Below are 23,479 nucleotides of genomic sequence, written 5' to 3'. Positions count from 1 at the left end.
ACTCAATATCCAGAAAACCAGAGAAGTAGCCAGGTTAAAAAAAAAAAGGCAGAATTTTATAGCAGTTTTTCATTTAAGCATTAGTTTGTTAACATTCAAATTGTTTAACAAATAACAATGGCTGCCCATAACTGTGAAGTTCCTGTGTGGATTACACGAGAGGCATGTATGCAGCCTGCTTTTTAATTACAATACCTACAAGATGTCCCCTGAAGTTGGATGAGATTGAATTTAAGATTGGCCAGCATGACAGCTGAAAATGTCACAATTTCTGCCATTGTGCTCACTGGAGATGTTTTTGTTCTGGGTTATTTTTTCATCTAATTAGCATAATATAATATATATTGAGTGTTAGCCTTTTTTGAAATATAACAGATTACAGTAGGAAAAATGTGGATTTCAAGCTAGACAGTTCTGGGAGCATAATATTTTAGATTTAGCTAGGAAAAAAGGGACAAAAAGAAAATGCAGTTGGTCAGTTTGCCTTTACCCCACACTTGCATAATTTAATATATTTGGATGGAAAAGACCACCTTTCTGAATCAGTGGCTGCATTTCTTACAGTGGTTTGAACACCAACCATCAAAATATTAAGACAGTCCAGTTTGTTAGGTCTGAAATCACAGCACAAAATGGCACAACTACAGAGTGTAGCAAGGATTTTCAGAATATTCCCTTTGCAGTTATGGTGAATTGTCTTCCAGCTTTGGCAAGCACATGATACTGTACAGTTATATCACCAAATGTCTCTCCCTCTTTTCTGATTTGTATTTTCAGTCTTTCTTCTTAAGCAGAAATCCTCTCTGATGCACCCTGCTTTAGCATTATGTTGTATACCTGCCTCCCTAAAATGTGCACACAATATATAAGGTCAGAATGGTACCACGAGCAAGTAGTAATGCAGAATTGGTTGCTATAAAACTGGATATCCAGAACTATGTCATTTCCCAAAAGTCACATCTTCATCAGAAGATCATGGATTTGACTACTGAAACTGGCGCTGAAATACGAATATTCACGGAGGTCTGAATGACAGACCATATCTCCGTATGCATGCTGAATGTCCTGTGTGTAGAACATTGTGGTTCAAAATGAGTTTATAGGAGTATCTCCTCTGTCTCCTTTTTCTCTCTGCTTCTCCCATTTAAAAAAAAAAAAAGCAATGGAAGCCACTTGCTGTGTAGTTTAGCTGTGTACCATTACACGGGTGTATATGTCAGAATATATGTGATTAGTCTTCGGGCGATGCTTTGTGAAGGCTCTTTTGCCTCTTTGTGGGAATTCTTAGACATAAAAGATTCACAGTGTATTAAGAACTCATGTTTTCCTCCTCTGAAGTTCTTGTTCACTGCTGCTTCTTTCCATCATTTTGGATAATACCATGCTGAAGATGGTGTGCCAATTCAGCCCCCCAGGTAATATTTTCATTGCATATGTTTGAATGACCAAAATAGTAGATTTTTGCCCACCACTAAAAACAAATGCTTTTGGATTTGAATAGAACTTGCTCTCTGTCATTCCATCATACTGAGCATTTTTGAACTTCCCAAAGGGCAGACCATAGAAATAGCACTGAGCCATTACAGGTGAATGAGGCCTGAATATTGTTAATGAGCAATTTATTGAAGTTCATTGATCCTTTTATGGCTGTTCAGCATGCTCCCACCTTTTCCTGCTCTACACCCCCTCACTTTGAGGGGCCCCATGAGGAAATGTTACCCACTTCGCCCCAAATCTTCTTAGTTAGAAAATGTTATTTTGTTTAACTAAATAATTGTGGAAATACAGCCTTCACCTTGCCCAACAATTCTTCTTCTACCACTGCCCCATCTCGCCTTCAGGTAAGCATTTGCTCACCTCACAGTCCTTTTGCAAATCTTCATTTCAACTCACAATTTCCCTTGTGATGCTTTAGCAAATGCTGTTCTGATAGATTAAATTTACTGCATTTCCTTTGTCTGGATAATCAGTTATCAAAGAAAGTTATCAGGTTAGTCTACTGCAAACTACCTTTGGCAAACTCATGTTGTGTTTTATCCCATTTTCCATTTACCTCCAAGTCTCTTTATTTTTTCCTTCAACACTTGCTGCACTCACACTAGTGAAGCTCCTGATGTTATGTCAACATCAAAGAGGTGTGAGATCAGAATCAGTTTCAATACGCTGTAGCACAGGCTTGCAAAAGCCCATTCATTCTCATGCCTGCAAAGTGCTAAGTTCTCATCCAGCAGGCAAATGAAGTACTGGGTTTTATTTTTCATTGTCATTATAGCAAAGGGCAGGTGAGCTGATTTTGAGCCTCGGCTGGTGAATGTTGGTGATGATTTGCAAAAGGGTTTCTAGAGATAGAATCACAGACATCTACCTGTACATGAGAGTGCTTGGGCACTTGCATTAGCAAAACCTTAATGTATGTATCAGTAATGAAAATCTTAATTAAGAACGCTGCATCATTGTCCATGAACACTCTTTCTTTCTCGGTGTGTGAAGTCCTTTGTGTGTTGCAGCATCTACCCGGTCCAGACAGACAGAGCCCTTGAAGAGTGTGTCTGGCAGATCTTCTCTTGATTATTAACAACTAGCAAATGGCAAACTCTTATTCATTTTTTGTCTTGAAACTGACTCTCAGAATTGCATACAGCATAACTTACAGCTTGTTTGCATTTTTTTCTATTGCCTTTTCCTCTTCATTATTATATTGGTAGGTTTCAAAATCTGGTAGCATTGATTAGAGCTGAATTATGTAGGTTAAGAGTTGCCAAAATGTGCCCAGACAGCTCTTTACCCAATTGTATACCTTTTTCTTTAGACCCAATACACTTGCATAAGCCATGTTCTGTATGGACAAAAAGTATGGTATTGTGCACTGAAGATTGAGATTTTACTCTTTCTAAACTCAGGAAATTTAGAGTTAAGGCTCTTACAGCAGCCTTACATCTGTTCCTCGCTTGCAATAGTGTCTCCTGCTGTATGATCCCTAGTGGTGGGCTTACCAAGGCAGATAGTACAGAGAGAAGACAGTGTGATGGGTAGGAGCTACTGAATTTTACCCCTGTAATTGTATTCCAGTGATGTGTTGGTCATTGAGCGCTGCCTATATGTTTGATGTGGTTTGAAATGCATTTAGAAAGCCTCTCAAAGTAATGGACATACAACTGTGTTATAGGTGTACTGATAAAAGCATGGACAGTTTAAGGTAAGGAAGAGTGTATGTATGCACACAGACTTTTCTCTGCGTGAAAGCCCATCAGAATTGTATCCTTTCATTTCAGATGAGGCAGGCTGTCTTCTCAGATTCGCTGTCAGGTTACTGACATTGATAGTTCCTGTGGACTCTGACCTGCACAGCTGGAGAATATGTCCCAGGAAAGGCAAGAGCAGGAACTACTGCTATTTACTTTTAAAGAGAAACAGCTGTGAAGTCTCATCTGTACAAATCAGCACAGTTGAGCCCCATATAAAAACCTACACATGCAGTGACTCCTTTTGCAGGATTGTTGCATCTTTAGAAAGAGTTCCTCCACTCTGATAGAAGAATGTCAGTGGCCTGTGGTTCATGCAAGGCATAAAAGCCACCTACGCCTTTACATCACCATACAAAACCATAGTTCTAAGAAAGAAAGCCATGCAATCCAGTAATCAGTCAGACTCCTGTTTCAGCCACCATTAATATTCTCAAAACAAACCCTTACTCCACTAAGACATCGGTACCTGAAATACTCCAGATTAAATGAAGTGTTTAAATTAAGTAAATGGCTGATTCTTATCTGCTTGATATGATGTCAGTGCATTTCTACCTAAGCAGAATGTAAGTGAGGAATCATCTCCAGTCTGATTTGATGCCATTCTGTACCAATATGCAATAATTAACTGTGGAAGTATGCAGTGCCAAATGGAATTCAAAATCTACAGAAAGCTACAGCCATCACAGTGAAGCACCATGTGTTGTGGCAAGGGGGAAGGACCCGGCTGTCATTGTCCCACCTTAAGTGCCAGTTCTGAGGTTTTTCTTGAGTACATAATCCTAGGCCTGTAGTTGAAACGTAATCTTGAAAGCAGACCACGCCACCTACATGTTTTCTGACCTTATTGCCAAGTAGTAGCCCACTAGCTGTTAAAACTCAGGGTAGTTTGCATGGGCTTGGAAACAGCAGCCTTGAGCCACCAGCCAGCAGACAGGGCTGAAGTGTGTGTGGGTACAGTCTCTCCAGAGTGCATGAAGCTGATTTGGGTTTGATGAAGACACCAGGTAGTGCTTTAGCCATGATCCTCAGGAGTGCGTGTGCGTATGCAGAGTGCACGGGAGGCAGGTCTGATTCTGCTCCCAGTGTAAGCAGTGTCCACCAGTCCACCCTGTCACAGGTCAGTCACAGATTGCAAGAATAGTGTCCTTTTCTCTATTTTTAATGGTCGTTTACACAGTTGAGTGTCTACAGTTAGAAAACTGTAGCTTAGTGTCTGGGAGAATCTTTAAGGAAGATATTTTAATGTGGTAATAACCTTGTTATTTCAAAACCAAATGGTTTCAAACATGGCAGTGCTGCTACTTCTCTTTCAGGACCATGTACGTGTCAAGTTTGATGTTTTAAAACAAAGCTGTGTTATAATTACACAAGCGTGTTTAAGAAAAAAAAAGGCTTATGGAAAACTTAACAGCTGGAAACTGTTTTTTGCTTACTTGGATGACTCAAAAACAGCTGAATGGGTTTTTGCAAAGCTTTACCAAAAATGTCATTTCTGGATTGAGACAAGGCATAAGAAATAGCTGCCCAAAAGGTAACAGTTTCAGAAAGGTATAAGCAAATATAGGCAGAGATTGTTTAATTCTTCAGCTTCCACTGTACAGTTGTTAATGTAATGCTACAAAAATAAAAGAATTTGTATTTATATAGTTTCTCAAAGATTTCAGAGATCTGTACTAGACTTTAAGGAACTAAGCTTTGTAGCTTTGAGTTAATCAAATATTAATATTTATATTTCTTTGGAATATCACATATTCAAACAGGAAAACAAAGAGAAAGATACAGGGCTTGCCAGAGTTTACACAGAAAGAAGGTGACCACATTTAGCATCCATGCCTTTGGATCACCCTGCTCGTGCAGTATGGCTGAGCTCTCAGGCATGCCTGGCACTGGGGAGCTCCTGGCTCTTCTCTCTCTCTCTGACTCCCATTTCAAGCACACCCAGCTTGAAGGAGAAAAACCTCACTCACACACATGCACTGGGCTCAGGTATCCTTCCTTCTGTCTCCCACTTCATTCCCAAAGACAAAGTCTGCCAAATTCTGCCTACCGTGATCGTGAAACTTCACTACAATCAAGTATCGCCCCCAGTTAACAGGCATGCGTATACTTCTTCTCCCCCCCCAGCTCTCCCAAGGGGTGTCAAGGTGAGAAGGCTGTCACCAGAGACCTGTTCTAGGGTCTGATTTAGGGCATGGTCTGATCTGTAACTCCGTAACAATCGTTTTACTGTTTGAAACCTCAGTCAGTGAATAAATATGATTTTACTGCTGCTTAGTTTGGATGTTGAGCTGTATTGGAGGAAACTGCTCTTCTTTCGTACTGAATTTTGTTTCAGGGTGGTGTGTGTGAAAAATAACACAAATAGGAGTATTTTTGGATGATCATACTGAACAGTCAGCAAGAAGAGAAGTACAGTATGGTGAAGGGAAATCTGTTTGTAGTAAAAGCAATGTGAGCTTGTGGTTTGCTAACGGGACCGAGACATGAATTTTCACTTTAACCCTAGCTGTAAAACTCCCTCCGAAGCTGAGGAAATCACTTGATCTCCTGTCATTTGACCTCAGTTTCTTCCTCTCTCTATTAGTGGCAGTCATGACCCAGCTCGCCAGAATACCGTTCCTCTTGAAGTTCAGTTACTACCAGAGGTTTTCTACCTTAACAAGCCCACTCTTTGCCAACGTTCAGAGTGCCCTTGTCTTACTTTCCCAATTAAATGGGCTTTTACGGCTTTCACTCTTTCTAGCTCAGCAGAACCACTGATTCTGGGAGGGGGAGCAAGACTCAGTGCTGCCTTGTGCATTATGCAGCAGATTTTCAGTGGCATTCCCAGGTTAGGAATTCACTGCTGGTGTTTCATTGGGACATAAATATAATTTCATTTTTCTAAGCACAGCTGGTCTGAGCTCCTTGAGAAAGGGTAATCACGAGACAGGCTTCAGCTTGCTGTTTTTGCAGGCACATTTGCAGTAGCCCCAGATTTAATTAGATTTAATCTGTGCACCTAAACTCATATGAAGAAGAAACTTAAATTTAGCCAGCTAGGAACGCCTAACTCCACAAATCCCATTGGCACACCAGGGTGCCATCCAGCTTTTCTCAGCTTTCTGAAAGCTTTGGCTGTGTGCCCTATATGTTGACCATCTTGCTCATGAAGGGCCTCAGTTTTGTTTTCCCTTTATTATTTCCCCTTTGAGGTAACTAGTGTTGCCAGTGGTTCTCACAAGAAGCTGTCCTTGTACTCCTGCCAAAACCAGAATCAAAGCCTAAGACAGCCTTTAACTGGGCATAAGAAAGAAATGATGCTCTTCTTCTTTTGCTAGCAGCATCACTTCTTCAGCCTCACAAATAATTTCTGGTCCAAGACTTCTCCACTGTTGAATTTAAGTGTTTTGCAATTCTCATACCAAATGCTGAGCAGTGTTGTTATGCGTCTCTCTCCTTCTTGTGTGTGTATGTCCAGTGCACCAGGAAGTGCTAGGTTCATGGATCTTTTTAGCAGAGCTCATCAGTTCTTGCTTTTCCGAGTCGTCTTTTAGATTGTATGACTTTTACATATTTGCTGACTAGAGGACGCTGTGTTGAGATGACTGGGTATAGGAAAGAGAAGAAGAAAAGCAGAAGTCAGCAGGTTGGGTGGGCAGCAGTCTGTTGGAGATAGACCCTTCCCTGGAGGAGTTACATCCTGTAAGGCTCAGGGCATTTTGAGTGTTACAGGCTTGCAGGCTGACAAATTCTGTGTTTTCCTGCTAATTATTACGAACAGAACTTACAACCCCCCTACAACAGACCTTTAAATACAATTGCACTTCAACTCTGACTGAAGTAGAGGAAACAAACTAAAATCTAGTAAGCCGTCTTAGAAAGAAAGTATTTCCCATTATAGTCCATACAAAACTTGGCATCATTCAAATAGCACAGGTGCATTTGGGAGGCATTTGGGAAGCAAGAGAAACTTTACAGCATTCTCTTTGCTCCCACTTCACTCCAGCAGGCTTTTGTTCTTCAGCATAGCTGCCTTTGCAAGGCTGCATCTTGAGCTGTGCCATTTTTGGCTGAAAGTTACCAGGCTTTGTCACTGAAAAAGAGTATGGAGAGAAAACAGTGAAAATTGTAGTTTGCCTGCCTAAGTGAAGCAGCAAAATTGGTTTGGCTACTTTGGAGTGAAAGATGAGGCAGAAAGTACCACCTCTCCATTTTAGACAACATAACTCTTCTACAACCCACTTTGCACAAGTGGATCCATAGAAATAGGCAGGACAGGTTGTGAGAGAAACAGGCTGCAAGGAGAAGCAAGGCAATCTCTTGCATGCCTTTCACAACAGTGTGACCCTTTAGTTCTATAAATGCGCAAGGTTTTGCTACCTAGCAAAGCTTGGTCTACCTGTGTATGTGTGGCCCACCTGCATGTACATGCTCTCTGTGAACCTTTCCCTCGGCCCATTTGCAGTTTGCCATGGGATGTAGCAGAGTTCTGCAATCTCAGAGAAGTCTGGCTTGTCAGACGTAGTGTTCAATGGAACTGGTTTCTATTGCAGCAGGACTGACGGGAGGATCAAAGTCTTGGTATAAAATAAAAGGAGTTATTTGCCTTTTGTGTGCTGAAATGTTTCTATTTCTCTCCTTTTTTTTTTTTTCATTAGTATATTAAGCTATTGAGTTCTCCAGTAGTAAGCAAAATATAGTACCAAAACACTTATTAAAGAGAAGATTGCCTCCTCAGTTACTGTGAGTAGTGTCTCAGAAACTGGGGGGGGGGGAGGTTTAAGGCTGATCAACATTTTGTTCTAAAATCACGGCGGTGCACACTTAGGCAACACAATGCATTGGATGATTCTCGCTTACCCTGAAAAGCTTGTGGTCAGCCAGAAATTTGGCAGATTGTCTCTCAGGTCAGGAAGTAGTTCTGGTTTATAAATTTAAAAGCCAAAATCTGGTTTAGTGTTTCTTAAATGTCAAAACAACCTTCTGACCTTGAAAATTACTTTCTCTGTCTGCTTTCTGTGCTTTTAAGTAAAAAACAGTCCTTTTTCTTAGTGAAATAGTGTAGCCTGTTAGTCATCAAATCTGAGAATTTAGAGAAGGGAGAGTGACATTAACTCATCTTTTCTCTCCTTTGGCAGTGCAAGAATGGGCATCATTCATATCAATGGCAGCCGGAGGGAAAAAGACTTGCTAACCTTTAGCTATGCTTCCAGTTTATTTCCATAGTGTACGCTGTATCTTCTCGACTGCTCAGTCCTGTCTGCAGCATTTAAGACCTCATAGTAATACTACATGGGAGGGCAAGTTTTGCCGCTGTGTATCAGAAGTGACCTCCAGTGCCTCAGTTTCGGTCTGTCCCAGACTAAGTCCTGCAGGACGGTAAAGGCCGTATTTAGTGCAGCTGGCCAACTGCACACTTCTGTAACCCAGACTGATTGTACTTGACCCTTCATATGGTCAGTTGAACTTAAATATAACATTGAGCATCCTGTTTTGTTTACATATCTTCACTGAATTCACCTTTTCCAAAGCCATTTTGGCACTTCTGAATATTTGGTGGTTCTTCCTTCTCTGAAAATATGCTCTTCCTTCATCCCTTCTTCATGTGCCTCTTCTTCTCGGTCTTGGTTGCCTTTCAGAGAGAAGGCATCTGCATGGTGCCCCTGTTTCCAGCAGAGCAGAAGCAGCCTCAGGTTCTCACTATGAATGAGAACTAGCATGGGAGGGAGCAGACTTAAGCCCTTCTCTTTCCCCTGGCAGCAGAGCACAAACACATCCTCCCTCTTCCCAGCTGCTGCTGTTCTGTACAAAAGCAACTTCAGCTCCTTTTGGTTCTGATACGATGAACCTTCAAAGTTCCCACAGTGTGAGCTCTCGGCCTCTTTTGCCTCAGTTATCTCTAATATCTAATGTTACTGCATTCTCCAAGACTTTCTGCCTGAGGAGTTGGGATTGCTGTGTAATTGTTACTGACCTAAATTTCGTTGGGTTTCTGTGAAGTAAGGGGGTCATATTTTCAGCACCTATCTGTAGAGGAAACTGAGACATTCTTGATTTGAGAGAACACCTGAGCACAAATTTCTTTTAATTTAAGGTTTGTTTTAAGAGAAATTATTTGAAATGTCTGCCTCAAGTTGTGTGCTGAAGAGCATCTTAAAAAGAACTGGGTGGTCGTTATAGCAATTGAATAATTAGGTACCGTTGTTATATCAAGATAGAGAAACTGAGGCACAGCATTTGCTTAAGGTCATACAACCTGAGAGCTGATGCTTGCAGAGTTAAGCAGCTCTCTTTTCATAGTCTTTTGTGCTTAAATTCCTTCCTTTCTTTCAGTAGTTGATCATTCAAAAGATTGAACAAGGCTGTTTGGAGGTTGAATTTGGAGGTGTTTGCTCTAGTGTTCCATTGTGATGGTTATTCGGCCAGTTTACAATGTAGCGTTATAAATTAAGTATATTAAAATGTTAAGAAGAAATACCTGCACAGTGATATGCCAGGTTAATATAAAGCAAACACCTACTAGTGATCTGTAGTTAAATTATTTAATCTAGAACTAATCGACTGTTGAAACCAGTTTCAAAAATGAAATAGTTCTATTGCTGAAAATAATTAATTATTCAAACCCATAGGGCTAAATCCAGCAGTGACCTAAATGGTAGGAGAGGATTACATGTCAGACACGAGTGTGTGGGAGAATAAGCAACAAATAATATACCTTGCCCCTTTTCTCTCTTACCCCAGCAGCCAGTATCACGCACGTTTTGTTGGTAGGGTTTTTTGCTGTGCTGGCTTTGCTTCCCGCTTCCTCCCTCAACCTTCTTGAAGGAAAAGAATTCCCCCCACAAATCAAAACAAGATGGAGCCCTAGAGCCCCACCTGCTGACTTGAGGAAACAGAGAGAAGAAAGAGAAGATGCCTGGTCCTGTGCCAAGCATTCAGTGCTGAGCTTGTAGCATTGTGATGTGGCACTTAAAGCTCTAGGGGACCTGGAGCCAGCGTTGCAAATGCAACAAAAACTCTCATGAAAACGAGCTTCTTAACAGCGTGTTGAGCTGGTCTGCGATGGCCTCGGGAAACCCCCCTGGCTAGACAGGGCCTTTTATCCACTACATTGCTCCGACTCAAAGAGAAATCTCACATAACTTCCTTGACCAGAAGCTGAGCGTGCATGTAGTCTGCAGCGTAGGGCTTTGCATTTTCCTTATTTTCAGTTAATTATTTCCCACCTCCCGCTCTGAAGGAGTCTGTCCTATCTTTCTTTGCTGTCTCATCGCATGTAGAGCCCAACGCTGCAAGCACATGGCGTGTCCTCGGGCTTCCTGCCGCCCTTCCTTTGTGGTCAGATCCGTAGCTGATGTAAACTGGCCTGAGGCCATTGGGGATTTTCACTGGTTGAACACTTGGCTCTTTGATTCCCAGAGAACTACTCGATTTTAATAGCACCAAGGCTGACACTACTCGTTTTCAGGCTCAGGACCATCTACAAGTGAGCGCTTGCGTATTAATTACAACAAAGAGCAAATCTACTTGACATTTTGATTTTGTTTTTCTTGTTTCCTTGCAAGCTTGAAAATGAGCTGCTTTTGCCAAAAAAAAAAAAAAAATCAAAATGCATTTCACACTTTTTTTTTTTTTTTTTAAACTTGAAATAGGCCCCTTGAAAAAACTGACATGTTAAACACCAGCAAGAAAATGATTATTTGGACATATGGCTCCTCTTCCTGAACTTTGAGGAAAGGTTAGATAACGCTCTTTCACATCTTAAAAGACTAGACTGCTGCTACATTACTAACATATTCTTATGTAATAACCCAGCACTGATGATACTTTATTCAGTCCTAGTAATGTAAGACTCATTTATGGTTTGGTCAGTTATGAGGGATTTGTTTTTTCACAGATTATCTTCAAATTTGTTCTTTTTCATTACTCTGTCCTAAAGTAGAATATAAAATAGAGTAGAATCATAGGCAAAAATGTCTTATAGCTCCGTCTTTCAGCAGGTTTTTGCCTTGTATGGATTGTTTCTATTCAATGTTATATGATTAATACAAAAGTAAAAAGAAATTTAAAAACCCCACTCTTAAGTGAAGAAAAACACTTCCAAATGCATCCTTTTACTTTTCAGAAAAGGCTGTTCCATAAAGTGAAAAATTTGTAAGAATGCAAATAAAGGTGCCAAACCATCTCAGATAATGAAATTTGACAGGAAGACTTGCCATTACCTTTGTCACAACTGATGTCAGCAGTCATGTAAGGTTTGCAGGTGCTTGCAGAATGCATAGTCGCATAGGTGAGCTGGCCAGGAAACAGCAGTGTCCTGTGGTGAAAATATTTGGAGTATGAAAATGAAACTCTATGTGACTTTTTCATACAGAAATGAATTTTCCAAAGACCCACCTCAGTAGAGCTAATGCCTCAAGGGCCAGCACTCTTCCAGTGGGTAAGGGAATGTAGGAGTCTGCTCCCTTCCAGGTCTCCCTCATCACACCCTTATTCATCAGGCTCTAGGGTCAGCCTCTTTCTCTGGCTTTGAACTAGGATTTCTGTCCTGGATCCCAAAACCTACCCTAATAATATTTTCATTTAAAATCACGTTTACTGCAAGTTGCTTCCTGTTCAGTGACAGAACTCTGCAGTGAAAAGTTGTGGAATCACAGAATTGTAAAATGATAAAAATCAGGAAGGATCTCCTTAAGTCATCTGGGTCCAGCTCTCACCCTGCTCAAAACCGGAGCCTGTGAGGATGAGGTTGCTTTTTTAAGCAGCTCGTTTGTGTGAGCTTCTGTGTACCCATTTTATAAGTTCTTACATCCAACTGCACATTTTTTCAATAACTGTACTTCTGAGACTTGAGATTTTTAGAATAATTTTAGGTCCTTTCATTAATAAGCAGAAACTCTCGATCTGGAGCTATCCTGCAGAGGAATGAATGTACAGCTGTATAGCCACTGTACCAGCCTCTTGCTGTGCCTGGTTCTTTCCTCTATTTGCAAGACCACTTCATTCAGTGGCAGTGTGATATGGGGCTTAAATATATCCCCTAAGTCATACAATAATGCTATAACCAAAGACTGGCACTGGCAATGCTTAAACTGAACCCCATTCATTCACAGGAGGGGACCCTAGTTCTGCTGCCCTGCATTTATCACTACTCACAGGATGTTCAACTGGATGGAGCAGTGGTCTAATCTGATGTGGCAGCTCCTACATTTTTATCTTGTCAGTGCTTTACTTACATGAATTAATTTTGGAAACACTCTTGTGACGTTAGTCATTGTTACGATTCCCATTTTAGAGACCCTGTGTCTAATTCTTAATTATACTAATTCTTCCATATGCTGGTGAGGTTCCGAATCTGTGAAAAGGTCTCTCAACTCAGGGAGATGGATTGCACAAATGTCAATGGCAAAATAAGAGTTCATTGCCCTATAGCAATTCTCTGTTCCTCTAAGGCTGGAGAGAAATATTAGAAGACAAGTATAAAAGAGGCTCTGTTGATTTGTACTAGGGGCTACATGGGAGCTGCATAGCTTAAGCCTGTAAGAGGTGTCGTATTGGCCAAAATGAAATTAGTGAGATTGTTGACACTTCTTTCATTGTGGCCACAATCTCATCAAAAGAAAACGAAAGCCACCTCTTCTGCCACTTCTTTTCCTTTTGTCTGAATACATAATGATGGAATTGACACCCTACCCACCAGAAAAAAAAAAACAACAAACCCAGAATGAGAGGCAGTGGGCTTTGAGGGAGGGAGCAAGAGACTGAGGCTTGCCCAAGAATGAATAGCAAGCCATTTAAAAAGTAGTCATTATGTGCAGAAACCAGAAGGATCCTCTGTCTTTCTGTATGATAAAACTACCAGTGAAATGTATTGCAGGACAATTAGGAGCAAACAGGCAGGAAAAATGAGTGATGCGCTACTCTTCATTTCCTGAGCCAGTCTCGTTCCAGCCACCTTGCAAGCTGAGGCTGTTTCTGTGGGGATAGTGGAGGTGTCTGTGTCTTTCCTTATGGCTTCATGCAGCCCAAGGGCATGATGGACAATCGTGTCCGCTGCAGAAAAGAGGAAGAACTCTACACCCTCTTCTGGCTCTTTGGCTTCCCATTCTATTTATATCCAAGTCTAAGAGAGAAAGAGGTATGTGCAGAGCAGGGACCTTGCAGCTGTCCCCGAAACAAAACTAAGGGCTGGACAGAGAAGCCAGAAGGCCTCAGTGGAGTGATTTTAGGGGAATCTCACAGTTTTAGCATGCTGAGGCTGTACAACTCCCCAGACAGATAGCAGTATTTTTGTTCTTACAGAGGTTTTGTCCTGACTGAGCAATATGACAATAATTACAATTTTTACTCAGCATTAAGCCTATGGAAAAGCCTACAGAAACAAGACATCTTTAGATGAGAAAGACTGGAGGCAGAGGCACAATACCTGTCACCTCCAAATGCAGGAGGTAAGATTTGTGAATGTGTGACAGGACCAAAGTTAGCAAGCGGGATAGGTAGCATGTTTCACGTCAGCATTTAGAACAGAAGTGGGGCAGATGTCCGCTTCAAAGTTCTTCACATCAAAAGTGTAATTGTCTTCCCGTGAAAGTATGAGAGAAAATTAAGCCTCCTGACACCCTGAGATACATACGCTTCTTTCAAAAATCATAGAATAAAATAGAACAGAGTAGAATAGAACAGAGTAGAATAGTCTGAATATAACACACGGTGCTGTTTAATTCATTTTAATTTTGGAGCAGAGATGCAATCTGGTAACAACAGTATGGATCGTGATAGAGGGTAGAGAGTGAGTTAATGTTTTCAGTGTTTTTAAGTCTTCTGAGGCCTTTACAATAAGCATCCATATAAACATACAGAAAATATCACCTGCAAAAAGTCACTAATCCGCTTCTTAACCAGTGTTCAGATTTCCTCAATTCATTGTGAAAACACACTTTTGGAATGTTACTTTCCCACCCAGTGCAGCTGAAGAGGAAGAAAGGCAGGAGCCTTCTTGTGTCTTCTCAACCAGATGTTTTATAGAGTTCGCTTAGGTTGCAGTGTTGCTTTTCCAGTGAAGGCCAGGGGATTGCACTGGTGCTCATGAGGGCATGGCTCACTTTTCAACATCTTATTGGTGAAACATTTTGTACTATTTTGTTGGGTTTTTTTTTTAAAAAAAGAGAGGCTCTTCCACAAAATAGGCCATTATATTTGGATTGTCTAAGAGAAAATAAAATACGGAGCCTCTGATGTTTCCTTTTATGTTTCCCTATTGACAGGAAATGTCTGAAAGGAATTGTCTTGGGAGCTGCACAGTGTCAGGAGAAGGTGCTTTAGGAACCAGTCCTGGACATTTGCTATAGTTGGTTTTGTTTGAGGTGGTTTGTTGGTTGTTTGGGGAATTCTGGTAATCAGTGCAATAGGAAATAAGCTTATTTGTCTTGCCCTTGAAAATCAAATTGCATCAATGACAGAAATGAACTGGGTAAGATGCAATGCATGGTACTTACCTTAGCACACAAAGGTATCTACCAAGCATAGTGGTGCAAGTAAGGAGTTATTGCATTCTCAAAAGATAAGCAAGGAGTAGATTTCCGTAGCAGGCAGACTTTCCAGTCTTTTCCTTCGATTTCTTATGTACTGAATAATAACCATATATTCACCCTCTACAGCATGCTGTGCCAGTTTACATCTCTGAACAGAAAGCACAGACTCACAGCTGTTTATGAAGACAAGCCAATAAATCTAGGGGAATATATTTATATAACTTATCCTGAGATTACATAGTTAAATGCCTTTTTTTTTTCAGGTAGACAGAGCTCCTTCATTGCAAAGGAACCAAATTTCTCTCTGTGCTACCCAGTTCTGTTGATTTTCCATTAATGTCAGCTCATGTCAGCCCTCCTGAGTGTTACAAGTTGCACTGCAGAGTACTTTATATACATTAAAGGAGCAAGTACTCTGCTGTTTCCAGGTCCTTTACAGTCTTCTGTTGTTTTGTGTCTTGCTTTTGTCTGGCGTTAAGTGATGCATGTAGAAGGCAGAAAGTGAGCAGCAATTCTGGTGGTTTTTCCTTTACTCAATCCTGCCATTTGCCACTGAGAAATCCAGGTACAGTTCTCATAAAGATCTGTTGCCATGCTGTAGCCACACTTTCTTCCTACGGAGCAGGTATCATACACGTGAGCTTGAAAGCTTGCTGCAGCACTAATTGCCTTTGCCATAACAAACAGCAAACTTCATTCAACTGATCAGATTGAGCTTGCAATTCTTGCTTCTTTGGCTAAGCCTTCCTGATACATGCAATGATTTACGTGAAGGAAACGCAAGCAAGAGGGCGTGATGCAAAAGAAGGAGATCACCACCATGTATCTAAATTAAAATCCATGATAAAATCTCAGGAGGGGAAGATGATGTATGTTTTTTTGGGGGAGCTCTTGGCCTTTTCTGTTTAGACTCCTGGTCTGCTCTTGGTTCATATTCAGGTAGAAATCAGGAGGTCTTTTGACTTGCGAAGCTTGTAGTAGAAGGGGGCTTACTGAGAGCAGAACTTAACAGTAGCGCTTTCTACATGGAGCACTATAGGAGATTTGGGGATCTACCATATCAGGAACACATGCTAGTAAAATACGTGCCACAGAGTAAAAACTCACCTGGGTGAAATGCTGCTCCTTCTGATATCAATGGAAATTTCCTTTTGACCAGGGGTTGCTATGGCAGCAAGCACTGGAAATGAGAACAAGGACATTTTGATATGTCTACACTGTGGATTGCAAATTATGATACCCGAGTTAGTTTTAAACAGTCTTGCAAGAAGTGGTCTAGTTAAGGCAGTCTGGAACACCGCATGGCCTAATTCACCATGCTGAGCAGCTTGCTTTCCTCTGTGCTCAGGGTCTGTCCGTGCCTGGGGTAGAGAAGAGGTGAAGAGGCGTTTGAGGCGATGCTCATTTTAGAGCAATGGGATAAGGAAAAGAATGTGACAAGGAGTAGTGTAGGGAGGGAGAAACAGCATGAGAGAGAGCAAGCTGGAAACAGGAGGAACAGCAGTCCATGGAGTCAACTGAACACGGAGGGGGTGGAAGCAAAAGCAACAGCAACAGAAGAGATGCAGGTTTTGGGTTCTGGAGGACCAAAGTGTCTTTTCCCATAGAGCATAGACTCTCAGCACTTCCATTGTCAGATAAACACTGTCAAACCCCTGAATCAAGTATCCTCACACTCTTCCAGTGGCTGATCACCTTGTAAGCACCATTTTTCTTGTGCTGCCAGTGACGCTGCCGGCTGAAGTGGTGATGTTCTGTACTACGTACAGCTCCATAGGTGCTAACCCGCCTGAGCATCATCAGCAGCATGGAACAGCATTCCATTCTTAAGTTGGCTTTAAAAGAAAACCTTGAGAAATTATATTGAAAATGCATTACTGTAATGTTAATGTTACTGAGTCAGGCACTTAAGTTAGGAAATGCCACCGTTAATGTTGTCTGTGCAACCTTACTGAGCATCTCTTGTACCATTACCATAGCCTGTAATTACATGACTGCCCACTGTTTCTTCCACTGTGAACCTCTGCATCAAGTGGTCAAGTCCTCTGTGTATTTCATTAGAAACATAGCCCAGAGCTGTTTTGCACCCTGCTGGATTGTTAAGTTTGGTACTGACCCAGGGAAGAGAAAACTACTTTGTGTCACTGTGCTGTACAAAAGCTCCTTATCTAGAAAGCAGTTGACGCCTTGATGGCACTGTATTTCTCTGAAATCTTTTCTGTTCTCTGCGAGTGTCTTGCCTCCAACAGTCCCATAATGTTTCAAATGGGAGCAATTCGTATTTTGGGAAGGCTGGGGAGACGACTCGTAAATAGCATTTAATAGACCTCATTAAGTCCAATGTCCCATTTGCTTCTGCAGTGCATCCATCTCCTATTGACCCTGGTTAGTTCTTCCTGTAATCTGTGCTGAGCCAACAGGCCCCAGTGGATCGGTGGGCAGATAGGACACAGCCATCCAGCATGTGGCATTGTAAGAGGTGAAAAAGGGTAGGAACTCACCTTTTCCCAGAGCAGAGGGTGATAGAAGGAAAGAATAATACTGATACCTCCCATCAGCTTCCCATTAACAGCCAAGCATATTTAATAACTGGTCCTACCTTTGCCTGGAGATGTATGTAGAAAAGGTGATGAAATTAATGTGGAGAAGTTGGTAGAGCTTCTGTCTTTTGTTTCTTCTTTCCTTAAGTATTTGTACCCAAAATGAGAAGCAAAGGGGGAATCCCAGTGCTTCCTCTCAAAGGCCAGCAGTCAGCCACATTGTGAATTCCTTCTCCACTTTCTTCCCATGCTTTAGAGTGATGCTTGCAGGTTAGCCATGCCCATTGGAAAGTTTATGTACAACAGATGTTCATGGAGCAGATCAGGAATTACGGATTTGCTGCTGTAGCTGCAGCCCTATATGAAATACAGAAAATGTATTTAAAGCACAGAGAATATACCTGTCTCACGCAAGAAAATCACACACACACCCCTTGCTGCTGCTCGCCTGGGAGGGGGCATCGGAGCTCCTGTGCCCTGAAACCCAAAGTAGGTTCCCAGCATCTGACAAGGGAAAGTTCGTGCAGGGCAGCAGAGGGTGGTGTCAGGGGGCTATACATGCTGGCAGCTCCCCCTAACAGAAGTGTGTTACCTGCTTCCTTCCCTCTTGAGAGGAGAGGCCACCTGCCCCACACCTTTTCAGAAGCAGACTTTGCAGAAGTGTCACAAATCACTGCTTTGCCTGCCACACAGTGCTGGGTATCACCAGGACTCATCCACTTGAACTGTACTTTGTTTTGCAGCCCAGGCTAGGAGGAATAGATTGCTTTGCCACCTGTTTTGGGGTATAACTTCTCCCCTCCCCATGGGACTTGGGGACTAGTCTATCCCAATATCCAGCATTGCCTTTTTACAGCATCCCTGTCTGTACCCGGCAGGTACTCGGTTTGTCTGTGTCTGTGCAGACACGCACGGCAAGGATGTGCTCTTGGAGTTTGTGTAGCTCCAGAATCACAAGGTTCCAGTGGTCCATCAGGAAAATTCAACTGAAGGGCCACATGGTCTCGCTTTAACCAAACCAAAGTAGCAGCCAAACCTGCAGTCACTTACTTCCCCACCCCACAGGACAGGTAGAGTTTGAAGGCAGTGGGTGTTTATTTCGGTGGTGTGTACAAGATAAAAAGAGAGGGAAGGGATCTCCCAGCTTTTTGGAGAGGGCCCCAGTATAATGCCATTTGAATCTGTACTTTTTTTTGTTTGGTGGTAAGTTTTAATAGTTATCCTTTGAGGATTTTCCCGGCGAGCTTATCTGAATACACCAACAGTCTTTTTTGTAATATTCGCATTTCCCCTTTGGTTCAGCCGAGCCCACTGACAGATCATTCAAATTCAATTGTTTTATGTCTAAGCCGAACAGCTAATTAAAGTAGGGATGATTAACCTGACTGGCAGTGTCGCTCTCTCTCCCTCGCTCCCTCCCTCCCTCCCTCCCTCCTGTTCCAATCAGTCTTTTTCTCACACTCTCCCTCTCTCTCTCTCTGTCTTTTGCTCTACTGTGTGTGTGTGCGTGTGTGTGTGTGGTGGGTTTTTTTTTTCCTCTCTCCTAAACGTGGTCTGCTTGCTGATGGCAGAATGGCACTCGGAGATTTGTGCATTGTGTCTGGTTTCCTACGGGCAGGCTGACCCAGTGCCTCTAGGGACTTATCAATAGACCACTCAGAAGAGACAGAGACAGGAGAAAGGAGGAGGGGTGGGGGGGTGGGGGGGGGTAGAGAGAAAGAGAGAGGGAGAAAGAGAGAGAGAGAGAATCAATATCAAGAATAGAAGGAGCTCCGAAGCCATTTTTTTCTTTTTTTTTTTCTTTTTTTTTTTTTTTTTTTTTTAAAGAAGTATCAGGACTTGGGAAGAGGGTGACAAAGAAGGTTTTTCAAAGAGGCAGTGGAGGAGGTTCTAATAAATTTGGAAGGAAACAGTTCCCCGTCTTGGGGGAAAAAAGGAGAACTCCTGGCTGATTAGCATTCACACCAGGTATGAGATGTTCCCTACCCCTTATCACTGTCGCAAGCGAGATGGATGGAGAGAAAAACAAAAAAAAAAAAAAAAAGAAAAAACCCCAAAAAAAAGCTTTTTTATTATTTTTTTTTTTCTTCTTCTTCTTCCCCCCTTTTTGTTTTCTCTTCCCCCCTCCCTGCTCTTTAAGGAGACGGAGCGAGCGTTTATTTTGGTACGTGGGTTGGTGGTGGCAAGGGGGAGCGCGAGCCGTGGGCATTTGTGTGCTCGGGAGCAGGGAGAATGGAAGCAGGGCAGCGGGGAGGGGGCGGCTGGGAGAAGAGCCGGGAGTGTGTTACTGTGTCTCCTCTTTGTGCACCCCTGGGGGGGGTTAGCCGAGTTCATTTCCAGCAGGTGGATTTAGGCAGGGAGTTACTTAACGCTTGACCGCCAGTTTTGGGGGGGGGGGGGGGGGGGGGAACAAACAACAAAAAAAAAACAGGGAAAAAGGGAAAAAAAAAAAAAAAGGGGGACCTGCTTCCTATGTCTATTAAAGGAAGCTCCAATTTTTTCCCTCTCTCTCTCTGCTCTCTCTGCTCTCTCTTTCCTCTCTTCCTAACCAGACAGCGGGAGGGTTTCTGGCTCCTCGCCAGCCCAAAAGCCTCTAAGTGTTTTGCACTTGTTTCAGGGAGCCCGGGGATTTTTTTCAGCATTTTCACTAGAGAACAAAGAGTTCTTTACAAAGGAAGGGGGAGAGCGAGCTTAACGCCTCGGATATGTTTTGCTATTTTTATTAGGGAATTTTTTTTCAACACCCCCCCCCCCCCCACCCCCCCGCTAAAAAAGAGAAAGAAGCAAAGCACAGAATGTGTGGCAGCAACAAAATAGATTGAAAGGAAAATGCAGTTTCCTTACCTCCAAATTGTAATTTGGAATTAATATGGACAGGAATGGAAGGGGGACGAGACCAAGTGAGTTTGATGTGTTGTTCTTTTCTCCCTTTTTAAAAACTCTTCCTTTAAATCCGATTGCTGTTTTGCCAACTTACCTAGCTTCCTTTTCCTTTTTTCTTTTTTTTTGGGCATAAAAGTTGTAGTGCAAACAGTTTCTGTTTACTTATATCAAACAGCAAATTCTTATTTGGAGGGGGGGGGAAAGGGGGAAGTGGGGTGGATTCGGTAGAAAAAGAAAAGTGGGAACAGAGATCTTTCACTTTCTGTCACTTAGAAAAAAAAGTTGGTAATGGCTTGTTGAAGCTGGGATCCTAAAATACAGATGGGGCACTAACGTCTGTGTCCACGGACCCAGCTTTTCCCTGACCATCTGTCTAAAAGTCACCTTTCATTGGCAGCTCGAATGATTAGTCGGAGCTCAGGGATTTTTTTGTTTGTTTGTTTGTTTGCTTGTTCCTCCTGTTCGGTGGGACCCTCTCTCAAATGGCTCCATTTCACCTCCTGAGTTTAGTTCTTTAATCGAGCCCTGAATCGAGGATTTCAGGATAGAGCTCCTCGAACTCTAGATTTTTTGTTCTTCTGAATGTATTTCTTACGGATATCTTCTTTGTCTATTTGTACATGGAAAAGGCACATGTAGTATAGAACGGAATAATGCATCACATTGAAGGAGATGTTTAGATTGGAATTTTATTGCATGTCGCATATAACAAACGTGCAGCCTATCTTCTCTACAGTGTATCCGGTACAATATTTAGGGTGTTTGAGAATATATACTGTTGCAAATTCAGGAGCTTAAGGAAGTGCTTTCTTTAGCCAAATTCTGCCCTCCTTCCTTTATTGATTTGTATTTTCCTGGCTTTGACAAATTACAAGTCTAAAAACTGCATCTTCTAGCAATGGTACAGGAGACAAGAGAGGAAGATGTATATTGTAATCCCTCCACACCCCCCCCCCCCCCCCCCCCCCCAAAATCATAAGCGCACAATATACAGAACTAGATCAAATTATTACAGAGTTACAACGATTGTTTCTGGATGCAGGGCATTATTGCTACAATACCTTGATTTTTATATTCATGCTGCAGGCTTCCCTCAGAAGAGGTTGTCTGATACAGCTACATAGGTAACGCATACGTATCTGTGGCACTGTTTTTAAGCAATATCTATGCATTGTCTAAATGTACACAGAGAATTAGTCCATTTACATCTCCTCATATGATGGAGGGGGGGAAAGATCCATCCTTGGGCTCTGCCTGCACCACTTCAGGAGTGCCAGTACCTTACACTGGTAAAAAGTCGTTCAGGATAAAGCCTATCCCTTGCAAAAGTAAAGGGAAACTGTCCACGACAAGTGAAACTACCAGTTAGAACAGTTTTGTTTTCGTACCAGTATCTAGGCTGGGAGCTTGTACCCTTCCAGCTCCGTTAGCTGGGGCTCTTCCCTCTCCAAAGCTGTAGTAGGCACCGCTTCCCTAGCAGAAGTTGGGGATGGCCGTGGCCTCTGCTCTTAGTCCATGTACCTTCACTGCAGGTAATGCTCTGCATTTCCATGGGTAACAGCTATACCCGCGTCGAGTCAGAAGTACTTTGCGGGCTCCTCAGTTTAATGTGGAATGCTTGACAGAGAGGGATGGACCACCAAAAGGAGCTGGTCTTCCTGCTGGCAAACGTAACGAACAGAGGAACTTTTGGCAGATTACTAATGCCTGCCTTTTATTTAAAATCCTCCCTTTCCTCGTTCCTCCAGAGAGTTTTCCCAACTCCTGATGTTTCTCATGGTGTGACTTTTTTTCGGTGACTTTTCTTTCTTGCTCTCTCACTTTCCAAAAAGGGCATTAAAAAAAAAAAAAAAAATCACAGGAAAAGTAAACAAAAGAGCACAGAAATGGGACTTGGCCTTTGAAGTTTTCCGTAGGATAAGCAGTCTCTTTTTTTTTCTTCCTGATTCTTTTTTCTCTTCTCTCCCCCCCCATTATTATTATTATCATTATTATTATTATTATTCTATCTAACATTGTGAGCATTCTGTATCTGCAACTGTGAAGGCAGTGACAGAAGAGGGAAGACATAACAGAGCTGATACCTAGATTTAACCCCCCTCAATCTTAACTAGAAGGCATCTTCCAGTAGTTGTCACTGCTTCCAGAAGTAGGGAGAAAGACGATAGCTGTCTTTTGGGGACTCCGTGGACCTGACCTGAGAGTAGCACATTCCCAGTACAGGAGAAAAGAGAGAGAGGGCCAAAGAAAAAAAAAATACTAAAAAGGGGAAAGAAAAGCTCTTTGAGCAGTAACACACTGGCTCTTTCTTCCTGCAGGCAATCCGCTCCAGCTCCTGGCGACGTGTCCTGCACTATCAGATATCATATGACTCTTTATTTGGACTCCCGTTAGCAGTATGGGCCTGTTAGGAGGCTGTTTGTTTTCTTTTCATTTCCTTCTCCCCAGTTCCCCCCCTATTTTATGTGTGCCCGTGCAAGCATATCCCTTTTATAGTCTCTCTTTTTTGTACTGAAGCTTTATAGAAAGGGGGAAAAGAAAAAAACGACCCCAAAACTTAATCATTTCCCAGGGCTGTTTTTAATCCTCTGCCAAAATTGAAGTTCATTGTCGAGTTGTAAAAATAAATAACACCTTTCGGTTTTATTTCTCTCTTTTACCTCTTCCTCCACCCTTTCTGGCACTTCTCGGTGTGTCCGTATGCACTCGTGTATGTCTGTCTGTCTCTCCTGCCTGAGTGGGTGAAGTTGGGATACACCTATGTCAGTGTAAGGAGGAGTACAGAGCTGCCTGCTGCTGCTGCTCCTGCCGCTCCGCGCCGTTTGTTTCACTTTCATAAACTTTCCTTGGCTTATTTATTTATTTATTTTATTTGGGCACCTTCTCCACGCTGAGTTTGAAAAGCTGTCAGGTAGCCATCCCTATGCCAGCTCTGCTGCATTTAGGTGAGCAAACACGGGGAGTTAGGGCTGTAAGGAAATGAAACGTGCTGAGAGAACAGGAGGGTGAAGTGCAGAGCGAGGTAGAAATTAGACGTGCTTTGTGTACGCCACCCATAAAAGTTTCCTGTACCAGAACGCTGCTGCCTAATAATAGGATGGAGGGAGCCATACAGTAGCTACCAGTCAGAGGTGTATGGCCAAGTAGCCTTATGGCAGCAATATTTCTGATACCGAGTCACGGTTTAGGTATAGGAGATGACTGTTTTCTCTCTTTCTGCTGCCTTCTGCAATATATTATTTAGAGAAACATGGCTGCAAAACTTTTTGCCTGAAAATGCAAAGTCACGTCAACAGAA

The 23,479-nt window shown here is 42.3% G+C and overlaps 1 protein-coding gene across 19 annotated transcripts in view; it reads left to right on the top strand.

Annotated features, from left to right (window-relative positions):
• ZBTB20 (zinc finger and BTB domain containing 20) overlaps positions 1 to 23,479 on the top strand; it is a 479,626-nt gene that overhangs the window by 370,187 nt on the left and 85,960 nt on the right. Inside the window, exon 7 of one of the 19 annotated variants that reach the window (XM_061454007.1) lies at positions 19,129 to 19,266. The exons of 16 other annotated variants lie outside the window; for them this stretch is intronic. The gene's annotated coding sequence lies outside the window, so the exon portion shown is untranslated. Of the gene's footprint in view, positions 1 to 19,125; positions 19,267 to 20,083; positions 20,199 to 23,479 lie in introns of those variants that run through there. 2 more of the 19 variants (XM_061454006.1, XM_061454017.1) reach the window with 2 other exon arrangements.

Source organism: Pezoporus flaviventris, unplaced genomic scaffold (assembly GCF_033815535.1).
Source record: "Pezoporus flaviventris isolate CSIRO_AGI_PZ_B2104156 unplaced genomic scaffold, CSIRO_AGI_Pfla_v1 ptg000015l, whole genome shotgun sequence".
In the NCBI taxonomy this organism is placed as follows: Eukaryota; Metazoa; Chordata; class Aves; order Psittaciformes; family Psittacidae; genus Pezoporus; species Pezoporus flaviventris.
This window is presented reverse-complemented; position numbering and strand designations above follow the sequence as displayed.